This window comes from Apis dorsata, unplaced genomic scaffold (genome assembly GCF_000469605.1).
Source record: "Apis dorsata unplaced genomic scaffold, Apis dorsata 1.3 scaffold_1254, whole genome shotgun sequence".
In the NCBI taxonomy this organism is placed as follows: Eukaryota; Metazoa; Arthropoda; class Insecta; order Hymenoptera; family Apidae; genus Apis; species Apis dorsata.
Genome location: NW_006264351.1, coordinates 14,223 through 22,345, shown reverse-complemented (window position 1 = coordinate 22,345; position 8,123 = coordinate 14,223). Strand labels below are relative to the sequence as shown.

Below are 8,123 nucleotides of genomic sequence, written 5' to 3'. Positions count from 1 at the left end.
AAAAAAAAAAAAAAAAAAAAAAATGAATACTGTAGTTCTGAAAACTCGTATTGCGTAACTCGATCGGCGAACACAGGCCCCGATGACGCGTGCACTTTTGCAAGTATTTTTATTTTCACGATACACAAGTCTGCGAGCAAATTTTTCCTTGACTCGAATACTCGTTTAGAAAAATTCTTGTTGACGGAAGAAATTTCTCATCGATAAACATCTTCATGATAATACGCTATCTTGAACATCTCTGCAGAGAGGAACTGTTCAATAAATTTTAATTTCGTTTAATTTTTAATAAGAGATTAAAAAAAAAAAAAAGAATTAAACTACAATTAAATAAACGATTTTCCAATATACGGTTAAAGATCTAAAAGTTGGGAATATGTTTAGTTTTTAGCGGATTCTTCAGCAACGTTTCATCACTTTGCAAAAACGCAACATATATGAAACATGACATGCAAGAAATAGATAAGCAAACCACGAACACAGGTGCAATTGCACGTTACCATGGATTCAGAGCTACTGTCTCTAAGGTTAAAGTACAAGGATCGATTTAATTAGCCGTTCAAGTAACGCACGTAACTGCCGTGTAACTATTTCATAATTAATATATTTTTTGTACGATTCCAACTTTAGAAGAATGTTAAATGCATTTCTATTAATCTTCTCTTTTTCTTTTTCTTTTTTTCTTTATTAATCAAGAATTATTAAACAAAATTTTTCAATATAATTGCATTTATGCAGCACGTCAGTTTCTTTCTGGCAAATGTTAATTTTCCATAGCAAGTGTTATTTCTCCATTGTGTGATAACGAAAACGCTATAAGTCTTACGCGATAAAAAACTAACTATATCGAGACACAATTGAAATAATGTACTGCCTATATAGAACTTTGATAAATTAGGCTATACATTAATCTGTTGATCGTACGATACGCAATCTCATTGTTAACCTCAGGTATAGAAGCGTAGCGATGGCTGAAAATATTATATCGTTCTCGTATCAAGTAAGTCGATGGTTCTCTTTTCCATCTCTTTTCCATCGTTGTGTTAATTATCGTTAATCAAGAATCTATTTATTTATATGTGTTTCAAATCGCTAGAATGTGTTTTACATTTATTGTCATAGCATTTTTTTTCTAAATCATCTTTTTAATCCCGTTAAAGAATGTACATTTTTAAAATGAGTTTCATTGTGCAGATTTGTTGTTTCTACTGAATCTAAATAAATTGTTTTATCATATATAATATTATTTTATTCATTTTATCAAGTATAATTTATTTAAATGAATTTTCTAAATTATAAATTATTAAATAGGAATTAAATGATAGAATATATATCCAATATAAATCATTTGATTTAGTAAATAAATATATTTTATCATTATATTTAATATCTATTTAAGTAATATTTTTATTTTAAAAAAATTTTATATAATGATTAATATTTTCCCAATTGCGAAAGAAAGAAAAATTTATCGAATGTCTAGATATTAACAGATCGCGATTATACATATTTACTTCAAAATGTAGAAATAGTGATAGTGATTATAAAAATTGTGATAAAAGTTTGATTTACTCCAACTTATAGAGATTGAATTATTCTGAATTTCCAGTTACAAAGATTACATTACATTTATTTACTAAATACCTAATTTATACCGATGAAAAATCAACGTATTACAACGTGATAAATTGCACCAAAAAATCAATTCTCGAAATATTGCATATTTTAAAATATAATATATTATAAAATATCACGTATACGCGTATGACATAAAATGATTAAAGTTCATTTTACTTCGTATCAATTCATAATCCAGTTCTATTAGTATTTTAATTCTTCTTTTTACGATTTATTAAATCTTTTCCAACTTTTTTAAAATTTCATTTGTACGAACGCTATTGTTTGAAAAAAAAAGAGCACGTTAAAAACGTAAAATTTCGCGCGTATTGATGCACGTTAACCATTATGGCGCTCAGATAAGCATGCACCGCGAATTTTATCACGCGACACAACTAATATGCTTTTACAACGAAAATGATGGTATATATGTATATACGGCTAATCGTTCGACAGTTTCGTTAAGTAATCATAGGTAAATTCGTCCTTCGCTTATTATCTACCGATAGCGTACTCGTGTTTCATATTTTTTTTTTTTACTTATTCCGAGTTTGAAGTTATTTTAACTAAAATTAATATGTATATTTTAATATACATATTATATACTGAAAATTCTAAACTAGATTAATGTTTAAAATATTAAAAATATCATTATTGTATAAATATTTTAGCGAATTAAGATTTAATTTGTTAACGAAATTAAATATCTCTTACTTTTCTTCGGAATTAATCTACGAGAGTTGTTCTTTTTCGATTAGAACTTCGATTAATGTATATTTTATCATCTATTTTATCAACGAAACATTCTATTTCGTAAATTTCGTAAATTTGAATAACTTTTTAAAGGAAATCAATCAATTGTTTCAAAAATTTCGAAAAAAAGTTAAACAGTTTATAGTAGGATAGATGTGTGTGTGTATTAACAAATCTTCGCCTAAAAAATGTATAAAATCAATTGTTATAACTTTTTTTTTCAATTTCTTCTCAATGTCTCTTTAAAATACAAGTTTATGTTAATTTATCTACATTTTCTTTTTCAAATTATTGCACGATCTTATAACAATTTGTCACAAAAACAAAACTATAATACCATAATTACACTAACAATAGATTCATATTTTCAAGATACAAATCGATGACATAATTGCGCAATTAAAAGCTGAAAATCTTTGCCCAACACGGCACTATTCACGTTTCGAAATGCGTTTGTGGAAAATTATTTCGTAGGCTTATTTGCGCAGACCGACTCCATAATATTCTCAACAGCGAATTGTTACACGTGGCGAGCATCGTCCTCGGCAAATGGGCCGCGAGTCGTTTGCAACAGCCATTTTCAGACACCGAGAAACAGTAAACCCTATGAAAAATGTCGCCGTCTACAGACATGATTTGCATTCGTGCAAATAACACGGCAATTGTCTATAGTTTCAACTTATTATTACGAAGGATTTTTCGTAAGAGAGACACGTTAAGAGAATTGCGAAGAAAAATCGTAATTTGATTTTCGAAAAATTCAGAACGAATTATAAATTGAAAAGTAAATATATCACGTAACGATAATCCAACTGGATTAATGAAAAATTGTAGTTTTTAATATATTTTTGCAAAACGTTTTTGAAAAACACGAATCGAAAAGCATTAAAAATGAATCAAAGAGTTAACCAGCGATTTTTAACCGGAAAACTGTTTCTCAATTTAAACTAGACCAAGTTAAATTGTACCCCATTGGAAACTTGTTGCGCATCCTTTGCGCCACCCAACTCACCCGAATAGCTTAATCTCTATTACAAAGTTGATCGTGAAAAATGATCATTAACGCTACAGCACGTTCCGATTAGATTTAAATATTGTTAGAAGCAAGTTTCAAAGAAACACTACATCATCACGAGTCGAAAGAGTAAATGTTGTCCCAGAGACATAGTCCGAGGAAACGTAATACACTGGTTGGCAACCGTCTCACAGTCTCGTGTGTCGCATTCGTTTTACAGCTAGTTAAACTTACCAGGAATCAACGATATGTAACATTGTAACGCGATTCTCATCGTAACAAATATTATTAATACACACCAGTAGCTCGACACGATATTAATCCTGTCACGATGTGTTTCGATTCGATTTTTTTTTAATAGGCTCGATGGAAGTAACGCTTATCTCGGTTTCCACCGTGCGTGCACGTACACGCGATACACACATTCGTATTCACGCTCCAGATCCACGGGTTAGTGGGGAAATCCTTCGTCAATTAGATAAGTCACGACTTTAACACTTATAACATTTCCATTCCATTCGACCGTCTATTTCAACACGATTTCTTATTTTAATCGAAATCTTTAACACCAACCTGCAAATTCTAAAATTTATCTGAACCGTACGGAAGTCTTCCATTGAGTGCCTATTTTAAAAATAATAAAAGAGGAAAAACAAAGAATAAAAAAGAGAGAGAAAGAGAGACCTCTTACTTGCGCAATTCGTATTCATCCATCGGTGAACTATAAGGAACGTGTAGCCACCCCTAAAATGTTTCCTTCCCACTGGAACAACACACGAATATCCGGGGTGAAACGTGAGGGGGAAAAAAAAAAGGTTTCGATGGTTGCAGCCGCGTAGACGCTCACGGCCGAGTAGGATAGCCGTCACGTGCTGGACGATCCGGCCACGTTCACCGTCCAACCGTCGAGAAGCGACTGTGCGTTCGCGGCTACTCCACCTCCTACCACCTAGCAACCCTCCTCGTGGAGAGGAGGGCACACGCACCAAGAGGCCACGTTCTACTGCTGACACACAAACGCTCGCGCCACAGCAAGCGAACGCAGATATCAAAGATATACGCGGTGTATACGTGATCCGTGCTGGTATAAGTATAAGGCTGATCCATGTTTCCACACCTATACAGGTATAGGGGTGAGCGCGCGCGCACCTAGCGTACACCTGAGCGCAGCCGGGCCTGTGCAAACGAAAAATGCATTACGAAAAACGAGTTGAGAGGAGAGAAACGAAAAGAAGTGCAGGTAGAAGAACGTATATGCATCGGTGTGTGCTGTAACAGTCCAACTTTGCTGTTGTAAACTCGCATTCGAGTGAGTCCATTTTCTGTAAGTATTTAGGTGAAGATAGTGGATGAAAGAAGGAGAAAAAGGAACATCGTGTGTTTGAGATATCACGTGATTGTGATAAATTATATATAGTATCAATCGATTGTTTTGATATTCCCGATATTTAAGGTTTTTTTTAGATTAGTCTTTTTTGGATTAATTTTATCATATAGGTTTATTCCTGCCCCTAAGTCAGTTAAACAATGGATTAATCTTTTTATTATTAATAATTGCACGATGCACGATGCAGAAATAAATTCTATTTAAAGAAATTTAATTTTTATTACGTTAAATCGTTTGATGATAACTATAATTATAAACTTATAATTTTACTGATTCATTTCATTATAAATAGTTCTATCATGAATGCTGATCTTGCTGTCATATCCTTAAAATTACAGAAATAGATATATACTTGCTAACTTAAATATTAAATAAAAGATTCATAACAAAAATGTTATTCAATGTTATTTTTATCTCTATCTCATAATTTCATAATTTAATTAAATCGTTCAAATTTAATTTTTTCTTTTATAAAATAATTGCTAAAAATAAAACTGAAATAAAAAAGATTGTTTCATTCTTTAAATGTAATTCTAAACTATACTTTGCTTTTGCTTATATTCTCTTAAAATTTCTTACAGATTATTTGTTAATCCTTGATCCTCCTCTGCAACATTCAAATGATACATATAAATTATTCGCACCATCGAAATGATTAATTAATTTTCCCGCTCTCCTTGAAAAGTACAAGAATTGTCGAGGGTCGTTTCCATTACGAAACGAAACCTTTCCTATTATATTCTTATTCTAGTACATTTATCGTCACTTTGTCCATCGCTAATACGTTCGTCGATGCACTCGATAATATATTCAGTTCGCACGTGCACATACCACGCACGATGCAGTTCTATTAGTCTGCTTACCGATGACAAACGCAAGTGCATCCGAACGATTGCTGCACGCACAAAGCGTGTCGTAAACGCTGTCGTGTTTGCACGCAAGCGATCGCATACGGCTCTCTCTATGCACCATGATGACGATCCTCGAGGACATCGTGCCATATGCTCTGTCCTATCCGTTGCTCAGTTACAGTGTGTGCAAATTCACTGTGAGATAGTGAAAATGTACGCACGATAATGAAAATGTTGATATTTTCAATTAGAAATTGATTTCGATGTCGATTTGATAATTTATAAATATTCGGAAGAATACTAAAAGAATAAAGAATCGAGTTAATTTCTAATTGAAGGTTTTGCAATAAGAGAAGAGGACAGATCCGATTTTGTAACAATTTTAGGGAAATTAGAAGAAGAATCTGTTTTATGAAGTTGTTTTTGAGATTAAAAAGAATAATTAAAGAAATATATTTTTTTCACATAATAGTTATGGGATTGATAATTTATTGTTTCAATTATTAACGAATTTTTCGAATTTGAAGCATAAAGTTAACAAGAAAGAAATTTTTTTGTCAAAAACTTATAATTGTTTTGAAGTGTTGAATAGTTCATATTGAGAAAATAGAAAAATATTTATTACTTGTGAATGCTCGTGAAACAGGAGCTTTAGTCTGGAGAGTAGGGATTGTGAATAATGAGCGTGTCAAGAGTCAATTTACTTGCTTACAACCTCGTTAATTTTTTAATTGAATGAATTCTTGAACAAACGCTTTTTCATTTGACAAGCAAAAAATTAAAACAAAGAGAAGTTTGAATGTTTATCATATTGTTGTTATTCTTTAAAGATATAAATATAAATATATCAAAAAATAAAAAATTTTTAGATGATTAAATTAATGCTTCCGATGAATATTTTAAAAAAAATATATTATTTTATCAAAAAAAAAAAGATCTATTCCTGCATCATTATTACATCAAGCATTTAAATTGATTTTTGTATTAAAAATGTACTAAAAATTTCTTTCTCTTCCTTTGAAACAATTTGTCCAATTTCATGTATATGATATAATTCATAAAAATAAAATCTCTGAAAATTACTGAGATCTTTATAAATCATCATTCTACAGATAATTCAATAAAATATTTTTTTTTGTAAAATATATATATAAAATAACCATAATTGTAATTATGGTTAATAAATATATATAATTGATCGTTCGATTAATTTATCTATCTAATTAATACATTAAAGAAACATTACTAATAATGAATATTTAAAGACTTTTAATTTTAAGATATTTAAAATATTTACAATTAGTGAAAGTCATTATTTCACAATTACTAAAATATTTTTAAGCACACGAAAAAAATAAAATTTTATGATTTCATGAAATCATGAAATACAAATCGTATTTTGATAAATGTAAACAATCTACATTTTTTTACGAAATATTCAAAAAAGAATATGATCTTTGAGAAGAACGAGAGAAGAATTGTATGAAAATATTCTTCCACAAAATAAATTTCACAAATGCATTATTATCTTTTCAAATAGAATTTCTGCATTCCATAAATTCATTAAAAAGAAAGATTATATACATTGAATTACATTATATTTTGATAATATTTTTACTAATATTTGTATTTTATAAAAATTCTCTCATTTCTCACAAATATAATTTCAATTTATGGAATTTTAATTACTACCTAAATCAAATTTGTAGAAATTTGTAGATTTCAGAAATTTTATTAATTGACGAGTATTTACATATATCATTTATTTTTTATAAAGACAAATATATTTGACAAATTGTTTCAAATGAAGAGATAAAAATAGATACACTACTAGAAGATTAATTGAAGATAGAAAAATGATATAGTGATAATATTTTCTATTTTTTTAATAAAACAATCTGTATGTTTTTTCAAATATTAAAACATTAAATGTTATATTTTATTTAAAGAAAAATAATGTATTTGTATCAATTTCAATCAAAATATTGTTATTATTATTAGAATACATTTGTACTATTTTTTTTTAAATCTAAATATAAGTATCATTTTAAAAATATAATATACTTATCTTATTTTTCTACAAAAATATTATCATTTCCATTAAATATTATCACACTAAGAAAATATTTGTAATACTTTTCTTTTATATATATAAATATTTATAAATATTATTTATCATTTATTATATTGATCACAAAAATTATATATTATATTTGTATTTTCCATAAAAACACTAAAAATATTACATTATTTTTCTTTTATATAAATATTATATAACATTTATTATATTTAATAAAAAACATTCACTTGTGAAACATTTTCATTAAATCTTCCAATTACAAATTCTTCACTGAATTATTCCACTTCACGAATTCAATATTCGTTAATTATACATACGCAACATTATAAAAAAAATAAAAATAAATAACACATTAAAATTTCGAGTTAAAATCGTCACACGTAACAGGAAATAGCCCAGTATTCTTGCAGCGCGAGTCCG

The 8,123-nt window shown here is 28.8% G+C and overlaps 1 protein-coding gene across 4 annotated transcripts in view; it reads right to left on the bottom strand.

Moving 5' to 3' along the window:
* LOC102676255 (thyroid receptor-interacting protein 11-like) overlaps nucleotides 1-8,123 on the bottom strand; it is a 60,413-nt gene that overhangs the window by 39,303 nt on the left and 12,987 nt on the right. Inside the window, exon 1 of one of the 4 annotated variants that reach the window (XM_006625074.2) lies at nucleotides 4,077-4,353. The exons of the other annotated variants lie outside the window; for them this stretch is intronic. The gene's annotated coding sequence lies outside the window, so the exon portion shown is untranslated. Of the gene's footprint in view, nucleotides 1-4,076; nucleotides 4,354-8,123 lie in introns of those variants that run through there. 4 annotated transcript variants of the gene reach the window in all.